The sequence below is a fragment of the Hemiscyllium ocellatum genome, chromosome 21, assembly GCF_020745735.1.
Source record: "Hemiscyllium ocellatum isolate sHemOce1 chromosome 21, sHemOce1.pat.X.cur, whole genome shotgun sequence".
NCBI lineage: Eukaryota > Metazoa > Chordata > Chondrichthyes > Orectolobiformes > Hemiscylliidae > Hemiscyllium > Hemiscyllium ocellatum.
Genome location: NC_083421.1, coordinates 30,235,907 through 30,249,705, shown reverse-complemented (window position 1 = coordinate 30,249,705; position 13,799 = coordinate 30,235,907).

The window sequence follows — 13,799 nt, the reverse complement described above, 5'->3', positions numbered from 1 at the left end:
TGGATGTGTGATACTTAGATTACCAGAAGACATGTGTTTTGATCAAAAATGCTTGTGGAAAATTAGAGCTCACAGCGTAAAGGGGTATCATATTGGCATGGCAAAAATATGGTTAGCTAACAGGAAGCACACAGTGGGCATAAAGGAGTTCATTCTTAGTTGATAAGCTACAACAAGAGGTGCGCCATGGGGTCATTGCTGCGTCCTCAGCTTTTAATAGTTCATAAAATGGCTCGAGTGAAGACACTGAAAATATGGTTGCCAAATTTGCTGATAATGTGAAGATAGGTAGGAAAATATATTATGAAGCAGTCATACTGAGCCTGCAAAGAGAAACAGTTTAGTGCATAGGATGGAGTTTAGAAGATTAAGAGGCAACTTGATTGAAATCTATATAAACCTAATTGGTCTTGATAGAATGCAAATTGGAGAGTATGTTCGTTCTTGCAGGAAATTCTTGAACTACGGGTCAGAGTTTGAAAATCACCTATTGAAGACAATGCTGGGGAAAAGTTTTATTTTTCCACAAAGGATCATAAACGTTTGGAATGATATTCCTCACAGATGTTAGTAGCAGAGTATTTGAATATACTTAAGGCAGAGATAGATTCTTCACAAGTAGGAGGTAAAAGTTTACTATAGAAATGTGGAATAATTAGTTCAACATGATATCATTGAATAACGGATAAGGCTAAAAGGCTGAGTGACTCATTCCTGCTCTTAATTTGTAAGTATGCTTGTGTCTAAGAGCCCTGAAAAAGGATCAGTGCCAAAATTATCACAATGAAAAGATGCTCATCAGGTTGGCTTAATGTAATCGCAGGAGAAAGAGAGGACTGCAGATACTGGAGATCAGAGCTGAGAATGTGTTGCTGGAAAAGCGCAGCAGGTCAGGCAGCATCCAAGGAGCAGGAGAATCGACGTTTCGGGCATGAGCCCTTCTTCAGGAATGAGGAAAATGTGCCAAGCAGGCTAAGATAAAAGGTAGGGAGGAGGGACTTGGGGGAGGGGCGTTGGAAATGCAATAGGTGGAAGGAGGTTAAGGTGAGGGTGATAGGCCAGAGTGGGGGTGGGGACAGAGAGGTCAGGAAGAAGATTACAGGTTAGGAAGGTGGTACTGAGTTTGAGGGTTGGGACTGAGACAAGATGGGTGGAGGGGAAATGAGGAAACTGGAGAAAATATGGAGGTTAGTGGGGTGGTAGGTGAGGACCAGTGGGGTTCTGTCCTGGTGGCGATTGGAGGGGCGGGGCTCAAGGGCGGAGGAGCGGGAAGTGGAGGAGATGCAGTGGAGAGCATCGTCGATCACGTCTGGGGGGAAATTGCGGTCTTTGAAGAAGGAGGACATGTACATCCTGTCCTTCAGGATTCCCTCCAACAACTTGCCCACCACCAATGTCAGGCTCACTGGTTTATAGTTCCCTGGCTTTTCCTTGCCAGCTTTCTTAAGTAGTGGCACCACATTAGCCAATCTCCAGTCATCTAGAACCTCACCTTTGACTATCGATGATACAAACAACTCAGCAAGAGTCCCAGCAATCACTTCTCTCACTTCCCACAGAGTTCTAGTGTACACCTGATCAGGTCCTGGGGATTTATCCACCTTTATGCGTTTCAACACATCCAGCACTTCCTCCTCTCTAATATAGACATTGATGGGAAATGCAAAATTATGAGCTTCTGGCGTGGAAACTTAAGTTTTCTACAAGCACAGGTGATAAATGGATCAGTAATCTGCTAATTAATTGCAATTAGTTTGGGCCTTTGTGCACATATTATTTAAGTGCAACAGGTACCATATTGTGAAAGTGAGTAAGCTTCAGTTTCATACGTTTCCATAATGTCCCTCCGACAGATATAAGAATGTAAAATTCAATGTAAGTTATCTCACAATAATCAAACTGAGAATTTGTTAGAGCTTCAAATAAGTTTCTCATCTTCATTGCCCATGAACAGAATAAGGTCTAATCATGAATGGGAATGCCTAATCACAAGGAAGAGAAGATAAAGCAGCAAGTATCCAGTCATAAATAATTTATGGCCCCAATCCTACCCAGAATCTTTGCAAGTGAACATAGGAATGGAAAAATACATTGGCTGCAACTCCAATAAAAGTGTTGTTTCTCTTCCATCTCTTACTCCCAACACAAAGTCCACCCATCACAAAGATTTATTTTACAAGCAGTGATTCTAATTGCTCAATACCTTTCAATACAAAAACACAAACAAGATCACAAATCACGCATCCATTCATTCTCCAATTCACAGCACTTTTCCAATGTCTTTTCCCCCTAAATCTGCTCTTTGTTTTTACACTTGCCTAAGGAAAGTCTATCCCAAATCCAGACACTCCCATGATGTAACCATCTTTAAAGGGGAGAATTTTAAATGGGTCATTCCCTTATTGGGTTTGGAGCTCTTGCCAGCCTGATACACTGACCCACAATTGCTACGTTGCAGTGCAAGATAGAAAATTCTGTCCATGTTGTTGAGTTCAAATAGCATTCTTTCTTTAAATAGGATCGGAATAAAGAATTGTCAATTCTGTAACAGTTATATCTGGAGACTAAAATTGACTGCTGCCCTGGAACAGAAGGTAGGTCACTGTCAAAATTGTATATCACACTGCAACACATGCTGATTTAGAATCACTGAAGTATTTTGGATGTCTCCCAGTCTAACAAACATCCCTACTCACCTGTTACAACCCTGACTGTGAAATCCTGGAACTGTTCAACTTTCATTCTGTGAATTACCTGGGTCTTCAGAATTTATTGCACTCAATTGAATAAACAGGTTCTGAAGAATTGGTTCTCTGAAAGCTAAGAGAGAATTCTGAATAGGGAACGGACAACTAAGTTTTCATTCCAGAAGCATGGAAAAGAAATGAACTGGGGATTTCAAAGAATTGATTGACAATGTGATGTTCTTTCTCCTATCCAAAACATTACTCTATCTTTGTTATTTTAAAAAGACAAAGTATTTAAGTTCAAAAAGATTTGGACTTGTATAAATTTTATTGTTATTGCAAACCTCTGATTCTTTCCCAAATTTTTTCTTTGCTTTTGACAATTCAAGGTCATAGCTGTCATGAAAGGAACGGTGCGTGAATGGATTTAAAGAGGAGCATTTTTGTTTACAAATCACCATCTGTTTTTTTTTGGCTACACTTCAAATCATTATTTCAACAATCTTTAAATTAATTTGTTGATCCTCTACCTTCATCCAAGAAGTCACCAAATCAATGGCATTAATCCTCCAAGCAGCACACCCTCTGTCAAACACATTTTTGACTCTACAATATTGTCAGAAACACGGGAATAGATGAAAAGCTGATTTTAGACACTGGGGAGAATAACAAGTATGAAATGATCAGGGCAGAACTTATACAGTCAATGGTAAGGTCCTGGGGAGTATTGCCAAATAGAGAGACCTTGGGATAAAGGTTCCTAGCTTCTTGAAAGTGGAGTTGCAGGTAGATAGGATAGTAAAGAAGGCATTTGGCACATTTGTCTTCAGTGCATTGAGCGTTGGAGTTGCGAGGTCATGTTGCGGCTGTCATTGTTTAGGCCACTTTTGGAATAGTGCACACAATTCTGGTCTCATTGCTGTAGGAAACATGATGTGAAACTTGAAAGGGTTCAGAAAAGATTTATCAGGATATTGCCAGGATTGGAAGGCTTGAGGCTGAATAGGCTGGGGCTGTTTTCCCTGGAGCGTCAGATGTTCATAAAATCATTAGGGACATGAATAGGGTAAACAGTCAAGTTCTTTTCTCCAGGGTAGGGGAGTCCAAAATTAGAGAGCATAGCTTTAAGGTGAAAAGGGAAAGATTTTAAAGGGACCTAAGGGGCAACTCTTTCAGGCAGAGGGTGGTGTGTGTATGGAATGATCTGACAGAGGAGATGGTGGAGGCTGGCACAATTGCAACATATCAAAGGCAGCTAGATGGGTACAGGAATATGGAGGGTTAGAGGGATATGGGCCAAATGCTGGCAAAGGGAACTAAATTAATTTCGAAAACCTGGTCAGCATAGAGGAGTTGGACTGAAGGATTTGTTTCCATGCTGTACGTATCTATGACTGTCTGAAGTTCTCTTGCTGCTATTAATCATCTAATTCTTTCTTATAAATATAATAGGGGAAGCAGATTTAGGACTGAGTTGGGGAAGAACCACTTCACCTAAAGGGTTGTGAATCTATGGAATTCCTTGCTCAGTGAAGCAGTTGAGACTAACTCCCTGAATGTTTTTAAGGCAAAGATAGATAGATTTTTGAATAGTAAAGGAATTAACGGTTAATCGTGAGCAGCAGGGTAGGCGGATCTGAGTCCACAAAAAAGATCAGCCATGATCTTATTGAATAGCAAAGCAGGCTCAATAGGCCAAAAGACCCACTCCTGCTCCTTTTTCTTATGTTCTTATATTCTTAGAAGCACTACGCATTTTTTATTTTTGGCACGAGTTATACACCAGAGTAGTCTCTCATTTGGTAACACTCTTATCTGTCTGTCAAAAGGTTTAAGTCCCATCTCAGGTTCTGAGTTGACATTTTAGGCTGATACCCAGCACAATACTAAGAGAACACTGTATCACAGAACTGGCATTTCTTGGATGAAACATCAAGTTGAGGCTTTGTCTATTCATCAAGGGAGTGCAAAATAATTCAATGTAAAGTTTCAGAGAAGAGCAGGGAAATATTTCCTTAGTAATCACTAGTCCTTAATCAACATCATTAAAAAGTGATTATTTAATCATCATTCCATTGTATAATTTGCCACAGAATTTATGTAAAAAAAAATTGTATGATGTAGAGTATGAGGTCATAAAGGTACTAAATAAATACAACTTTTTTTCAGCGATGGAAATCAATTTCTCTCAGAAAGTCATAGAAGATGCAAACATCAGATTATGAATCAAAACAGCTTTAAAGGTTTATCAAAACTCTTGAGGGAATAATGTCCCAGTATATTTGTTCTGCACTACCCTGAAATAGAGCCCAGATCTTTCTATCAGGAACAGAAGCCCTACATCTAACTGTAACCAGACAAAAATACATATACATATATCACTGTCTGATTTTTCTGCTCAATTTTTCCATGGAGGAACTTTGATAATTGACTTAGCATTGGAAACCTCATTGTAAATATGACAGAAATCTACACAGAAATCACATCCTTTTTCACAGCACACTGCTGCATTCCAGTGAGTAAAGCATTGAAATTCCCCATAGCTTATTTGAAAAGTTATAGAGAGAAGGGAAGTGGATAAGAGGGTAATGTGGATGGAAGTGTGGTGAGCGAGGTAAATAGGTAGGGGGTTTGAATGGTGGGTGGGTGGGATAGTGAGGGTGACAGGTGGGTAGCTGAGTCTGTATCAGTATAATAAAGGCAAGAGGATAAGTAAATGATAAGATAGACACCATCAGAGATGCACATATTAACTTGGATGCATGGATACCGAAGACATATGCAGAGTTCATAATGAGTATTCTACCTCTGACTTCATAAAGAAGAGAGATAATGGAGACATTCCAGTTCAAAAAGAAGAATGTGAAATATTAAATAAAACAGCTTAAAACAGAAGGTAAATACCAGAAGAAATGACCTCCTTGAATGTCATCAGGCCTGGATGAATTAGATCCCAGACTGTTAAAGGAAGCCAGAGAGGAAGCTGGTAGTGTGCATGTGTGTGTATGGAGGTGGGTCACGTGTCAATCCTTAAATAATGCCAACTATGTTTGGAAATTTCTTCCAATCACCTCATAGAGTCATAAAGATGTACAGCACAGAAACAAACCTTTCGGTCCAACTCGTCCATGCCGACCAGATATCCCAACCCAATCTAGTCCCACCAGCCAGCACCTGGCCCATATCCCTCCAAACCCTTCATATTCATTTACCCATCCAGATGTCTTTTAAATGTTGCAATTGTACCAGCCTCCGCCACTTCCTCTGGCACCTCATTATATACATGTACCACCCTCTGCATGAAAATGTTTCCCCTTTGGTCTCTTTTATATCTTTCCCCTGTCACCCTAAACTTATGCCCTCTGGTTCTGGACTCCCCCACCCCAGGGAAAAGACTTTGTCTATTTATCCTATCCCTGCTCCTCATGATTTTATAAACCTCAATAAGGTCACCCCTCAGCCTCTGATGCTCCAGGGAAAACAGCCCTAGACTATTCAACCTTCCCCTGTAGCTCAAATCCTCCAACCCTGGCAACATCCTTGTAAATCCTTTTTGATCCCTTTCAAGTTTCACAACATCTTTCTGATAGGAAGGAGACCAGAACTGCATGCCATATTCCAATAATGGCCTAACCAATGTCTTGTACAGCAGCAACATGACCTCCCAACTCCTGTACTCAATACTCTTACCAATAAAAAAAAGCATACCAAACGCCGCCTTCACTATCCTATCTACCTGCGACTCCACTTTCAAGGAGCTATGAACCTGCACTCCAAGGTCTCTTTGTTCAGCAACACTCCCTAGGACCTTACCATTAAGTGTATACATCCTGCTAAGATTTGCTTTCCCAAAATGCAGCACCTTGCATTTATCTGAATTAAACTCCATCTGCCACTTCTCAGCCCATTGGCCCATCAGATCAAGATCCTGTTGTAATCCGAGGTAACCATCTTCACTGTCCACTACATCTCTAATTTTGGTGTCATGTGCAAACTTACTAACTATATCTCTTATGCTTACCTCCAAATCATTTATATAAATGACAAAAAGTAGAGAACCCAGCATCAATCCTTGTGGCACTCCACTGGTCGCAGGCCTCCAGTTTGAAAAACAACACTCCACCACCCTCTGTCTTCTACCTTTGAGCCAGTTCTGTATCCAAATGGCTAGTTCTCCCTGTATTCCATGAGATCTAACTTTGCTAATCAATCTCCATGGGGAACCTTGTTGAACTCCTTATGGATCACATCTACTGCTCTGCCCTTATCAATCCTCTTTGTTACTTCTTCAAAAAACTCAATCAAGTTTGTGAGACATGATTTCCCACACATAAAGCCATGTTGACTGTCCCTAATCAGTCCTTGCCTTTCCAACAACTTGCCTACCACCGACGTCAGGCTCACTGGTCTACAGTTCCCTGGCTTGTCCTTACCACATTTCTTAAACAGTGGCACTGCATTAGTCAACCTCCAGACATCGCGCACCTCACCTGTGACTATCGATGATACAAATATCTTAGCAAGAGGCCAAGCAATCACTTCTCACACTTCCCAGAGTTCTAGGATACACCTGATCAGATCCTGGGGATTTATCCACTTTTATGCATTTCAAGACATCCAGCAGTTCCTCCTCTGTAATATGGACACTTTTCAAAATGCCACCATCGATTTACCTACATTCTATACCTTGCAAGTCCTTTTCCACAGTAAATACTAATGCAAAATACTTGTTTAGTATCTCCCCCATTTTCTGTGGCTCCACAAAAATGCCACCTTGCTGATCTTACTCCATAGTTACCTTTTTGTTCTTAATGTACTTTCAAAAACCCTTTGGATTCTGTGCAGGTAAGGTACCAGAAGATTGAAGGACTTTTTCAAACACTGTGTCATTCTTTGAAACTGTGCGGGGATGGGCTAAATAATTATATGCCAGGCTGATGATCTCAGTTTTGGCAAATTACAAGAACCACTACTGAGGGATAGGATTAACTGTTAATTAAAAAGGCATGGATTGATCAGAGATAGTCAGCAAAATTGTATAAAAACTTTTGGTCATTTCTCACTAATGTAAGTGATTTATTTTTAGGAGGTGACAAATAGTGCTGATGAGGGGAGTACAGCTGATATTGTTTATATTTGCTTTTGTAAGGCTTGTAACAAGGTTTCACAAAGTAGACTGGTCATGGGATAAAATCAACGAGGTAAAAACAATGACTGCAGATGCTGGAAACCAGATTCTGGATTAGTGGTACTGGAAGAGCACAGCAGTTCAGGCAGCATCCAAAGTGCAGCAAAATCGATGTTTCAGTAAAAGCCCTTCATCAGGAATAAAGGCAGAGAGCCTGAAGCGCGGAGAGATAGGCTCGAGGAGGGTGGGGGTGGGGAGAAAGTAGCAAAGAGTACAATGGGTGAGTGGGGGAGGGGATGAAGGTGATAGGTCAGGGAGGAGAGGGTGGAGTGGATGGGTGGAAAAGAAGATAGGCAGGTAGGACAAGTCCGGACAAGTGATGGGGACAGTGCTGAGCTGGAAGTTTGGAACTAGGGTGAGGTAGGGGAAGGGGAAATGAGGAAGCTGTTGAAGTCCACATTGATGCCCTGGGGTTGAAGTGTTTAGACTTACAGTGTGGAAACAGGCCCTTCGGCCCAACAAGTCCACACCGACCCGCCGAAGCGCAACCCACCCATACCCCTACATTTACCCCTTACCTAACACTACGGGCAATTTAGCTTGGCCAATTGACCTGACCCGCACATCTTTGTGACTGTGGGAGGAAACCGGAGCACCCGGAGGAAACCCACGCAGACACGGGGAGAACGTGCAAACTCCACACAGTCAGTCGCCTGAGTCGGGAATTGAACCTGGGTCTACAGGCGCTGTGAGGCAGCAGTGCTAACCACTGTGCCACCGTGCCGCCCACTTCCAAGGCGGAAGATGAGGCATTCTTCCTCCAGGCGTCTGGTGGTGAGGGAGCGGCGGTGAAGGAGGCCCAGGACCTCCATGTCCTTGGCAGAGTGGGAGGAGGAGTTGAAATGTTGGGCCATGGAGCAGTGTGGTTGATTGGTGCGGATGTCCCGGAGATGTTCCCTAAAGCGCTCTGCTAGGAGGCGCCCAGTCTCCCCAATGTAGAGGAGACCGCATCAAGAGCAACGGATACAATAAATGACATGAATGGATGTGCAGGTATAACTTTGATGGATGTGGAAAGCTCCTTTAGGGCCAGGGATAGAGGTGAGGGAGGAGGTGTGGGCACAGGTTTTACAGTTCCTGCGGTGGCAGGGGAAGGTGCCAGGATGGGAGGGTGGGTTGTAGGGGGGCATGGACCTGACCAGGTAGTCACGGAGGGAACAGTCTTTGCAGAAGGCAGAAAGGGGTGGGTAGGGAAATATATCCCTGGTGGTAGGGTCTTTTTGGAGGTGGCGGAAATGTTGATGGATGATTTGGTTTATGCGAAGGTTTGTAGGGTGGAAGGTGAGCACCAGAGGCGTTCTGTCCTTGTTACAGTTGGACGGTTGGGGTCTGAGGGCGGAGGTGCGGGATGTGGACGAGGTGCGTTGGAGGGCATCTTTAACCACGTGGGAAGGGAAATTGCGGTCTCTAAAGAAGGAGGCCATCTGGTGTGTTCTGTAGAAGCAGATACGGTGGAGGCAGAGGAATTGGGAATACGGGATGGCATTTTTGCAAGAGGTAGGGTGGGAAGAGGTGTAATCCAGGGAGCTGTGGGAGTCGGTGGATTTGTAAAAAATGTCAGTGTCAAGTCGGTCGTCATTAATGGAGATGGAGAGGTCCAGGAAAGGGAGGGAGGTGTCAGAGATGGTCCAGGTAAATTTAAGATCAGGGTAGAATGTGTTGGTGAAGTTGATGAATTGCTCCATCTCCTCACGGGAGCACGAGGTAGCACCAATGCAGTCATCAATGTAGCGGAGGAAGAGATGGGGAGTGGTGCCAGTGTAATTATGGAAGATCAACTGTTCTACGTAGCCAACAAAGACTCAGGCATAGCTGGGGCCCATACATGTGCCCATGGCTACCCCTTTGGTCTGGAGGAAGTGGGATGACAAGAAAATGTGACAAGTTGCACCAAAATTGGCTGAGTGGCAGGGAACAAAGGGGAATGTCCATTTATAATACATTATAAATGGCAAGCAGTTTCCAGTGATGTTCACCAGGCTCAGTCACATGTCCTTAGTTGTTCAGGTCATATACTAAATGAATTAGATGTAAATGTGAGAGGCGTGATTGGGAAATTTACAGATGGCACCAAAAAATTGCCAATTAATTGATAAGTGGAAAAAATAGCTATCAAATGTTTGTGTGGAGTTTGCACATTTTCCCTAAGTCTGCACAGGTTTCCTCCCACAGTACAAAGACGTGCAGGTTAAGTTGATTGGCCGTGCTAAAATTGCCCCATAATGTTCTAGGGATATGCAGGCTACTGGGTTTAGCCATGAAAATGCAGGGTTGTAGGGATAAGCATAGTGATCTGGGGCTGGGCAGGATCCTCTTTGGAGGGTCAGTGCAGACTCAATGCGCTGAATGGTCTATTTCTGCACTGTAGAGATTCTAGGACTCTGAGAACTGCAGGATGATATCGGGTTTGACTGCGTGGGTGGAAAAGTAAAGAATGGAATTCCATCTGGAGAAGTGCAAGGTTTTGCATTCAGGAAGGACAAACAAAGCAGAGAAATACAGAATAAACAGGAAAATATTAAAAAGGTAGAGTAAGTGAGACATCTTGGAAGGCACGTCTGCAGAGCCTTGAAGGTGGGAGGACAGAGATAGTTAACATGGTAAAGAAAGCATACGTGCTGATTTCCTTCATTGAGCAAGATAGTGAATAAAAGAGCAGGGATGTAATGCTAGAACTACAAAAGACACTGGTTAGGTCACGGCTGGAGTTTTTTTGATCTGGCTATCAAATTACAGAAGTCTTAATTCATCTCGAGGGATTATACAGGAGGTGTACAAGAATGTCGACAGGACTTGAAAATTGTAGAATAAAAAAAATCAGATAACCCTGTGTTAATTCAATTGGGGAGGCTGAGGGATAACTTAATTGACATGTACAAAATAATGGGAAGCTTTGACAGATTTGAAAGAAAATCAATTTCCCTTAGTGGAGATGTCAGTTATCTAGGGAACCCATATTTAGGCTGCTTGTAAGAAGGATGAGAGGTGCCACAAGGTAATTTAGTGGGTGGTGGGTGTCTGGAAGTCACTGCTCCATTTTGTGGTCAAGTTGAAAACTTCCAGCTCAGTTAAAAAGGATCTGAATCTGAAGCTCTGTAATCTCCAGGGCTGCAGAACAGGTGTTGGAAAGCAGGATTAAAATCAACAACTCGTTCATTCAGTCAGTAAAGATGTGATGCTTGGTCACTTTCTGTGGCATAACATTTCGATGAATCTACAGTCACTTGGCTCAGGATATACTAGATGAGCTGGATCAGGGGCTAGTTGGGTGGGTTTTGTCAGGTCAAGTTTGAGGCACTGTTCCTTTAAGTTGCACACCACTCAGAGGGTCCTCTCATACCATTCGGAATGTGAATACATTGGCTTCCAGTTCCAGGTATCACTCTGTCAATGGATTTAACATTCTTCAGGGCTTCAAAATAGTGAGCTTATCCTTGCCGTTCAGCCTTTTCTCTTGCCTAGCTAAGGGGATCCATATCGATACTGCAGAGAAGTGCATTGTATGCTGGCTTGGTAGCACCACAGTTTTGCCTTGTTGGTCAGGTTGCTGCAGTTCAACATATTCGTATTCAGCTCAGACATCACTCTGGAAACTTTTAGATTTGAAACAGAACAGTGTAATGAAAAAATAAATTGCTGAGATTCCAGCCAGAATGTTTTTTTTTACAGAATGCAACACCGACTGATTTGGTCAAAGAGAGAGCTTTATAGATATTTCAACCAATTCAGTTACTGTCAATCTCAATATTTCCCAGTGAGTAAATAGGAAGTAATGCTCAATAATGCAGTCCTAACACTGAGATTACTAAACATTAGTGCTGATATGACGCATTAAATCAGTGAACACCTTTGCCTGGTATTTACCAAAACTCTACCAAAAAAACTGACCCAAAATCTCACCAGACCCTCAATTCCAAACTATGTATATTTGCATTTTTTTAAATGAGATATTTGTAGGGGCAAGAAAAAAACTCTTCTGTTTTGCTTCTTTAATCTGTGCAGGCAGTTGCTTGAATTTTTTGATCAACTTGAGGTCTTCTGGTAAATTCTCATTGCCCAGAATATGATATGCAAGCAAATTGGATCCTTGGTAATTAGCATGTTAAATATTGCCTTTTAGGATACTGACAATGGTAGGGCCACATTTGGAGTGCTGGCGTACGATGTACAGTTCTGGTTGGCTGACTATAGAAAGAATATTGTTAAACTAGAGAGAGTGCAGAAATGATTTTGCTGGGATGCTACCTGGACTGGAGAGTTTAGGTTATAATGAGTGGGAGAATAGGCTGAGGCATAGGAGATTGAGGGGTGACCTGATAAAGGTCTACAAAATCATGAAAGGCATGAATATGGCAGGTAGCCAACAACCTTTCCCCATGGTAGGGGAGTCTAAAACTAGAAGACATAGGTTTGCAGTGAGAGGGGAAAAATACAGAAGGGTCCAGAAAGGCAATTGTTTCACACAAAGGGTGGTGAGTGTCTGGACTGGGATGCTAGAGGTAGTGGTGGAGGTAAGGATTATTTTGTCATCTGAGAAATATTTGAACAATTGTATGGATGGGATAAATATGAAATGACATGGGCCAAATGCACTCTCACGGGACTAAATGTACAGTGAAAATTAGACACATGGACAAGTTGGGCCAAGGATCTGTTTCTATGCTAGAAACCTCTATAATTGAGTGTTAGTTTAGGGTTGTCTTGCTTCACTAGTCTCCTGCTATGAAGTGCATTTCTGTGGATGTAGGTTACAGGAAAGAATTCCAGCTTCAGGTTTTCCCAGCCGTTGAATAATCCGCCATCACTGACCACTCAAACAGGCTTGCAAATAAAGTTTGATCATTTGTATAAGGGTTCAGATGTCTCCATGGACTCTCAGAACTGTATTGCACCAAAAACCAGGGCATTTGGCAAGAAGGATTGATAAAGAACAATGCTGAAAGGAGCTGTTGTTTTTTTTTAAATATCTAAACTGCATCTAAAGGCAAAGGTTAAATACTTACCTCCTAAGGCCTCAGTGTGAGTATTCCTTTTAAATATTTCCTTTATCAAAGCCCATGAAATGAAGCCAAAACACAAAGTCAAAGCAAAAGGTCACTGCTTAATGCACTTGTTAGAATGCAGTCACAGTTTGGTCTTTATTCTTCAAACTCTATGAAGCATCATGAGACTTTTAGCAAATACACAGCCTGTGCCAAGGTATTACCAACCCTATGCCAGCTAACCTTGTGCCCTTTTACACTGACAGAGCCAATTTAGCACCTAGATTGGCTTCTTTTCTATCTCTGGGAGCTGAATTCTGATTCCAATCCAGACTGATGAAGTGAAATTTTCTTTGCTTTGAAGGATTTAAGAGTCTCAAGAGGAATGAATCTGAGCAGTTGGCTCTTAACAGTTTTAAAATGGGTAGCACAACCTGTTAGACCCACCAGGATGACTGGTGCAACAAATAGAATTGTCAGGCATAGCAGATGGCATTCTTCTTAAATCATAGGGGAGAGGCAGAACGGAAATATCGTCATGATGTTTGTAAATTGTAGGGAAATCCTGACCTGCGTGGACAAGTGGTATTATCACCAGACTATTAATCCAGAAATTCACCTCATGTTCTCAGGAGCTGGGTTTGAATCCTGGCATAGCAGATGGCAGAATTTGATTTTAGTAGAAAACATCTGTAATTACGAATCTATTAATTTCCAAGAAGTCATTGTTAGTTTGCTGAAAACCCATCTGGCTTTCTACTGTCCTTCAGGGAAGGAAACTGGCTCACATGTGAATCCAGATCCACAGAAATGTGGTTGACTCTTAAACTACTCTCTGAAATGGCCACTTAGTTGTAACTACTTGCAATGAAGTCTCAACAAAGAAAAGAAACAAACGGATCAGCTGGCATCAACCTAGGCACCAGAAACGACAATGGCAGA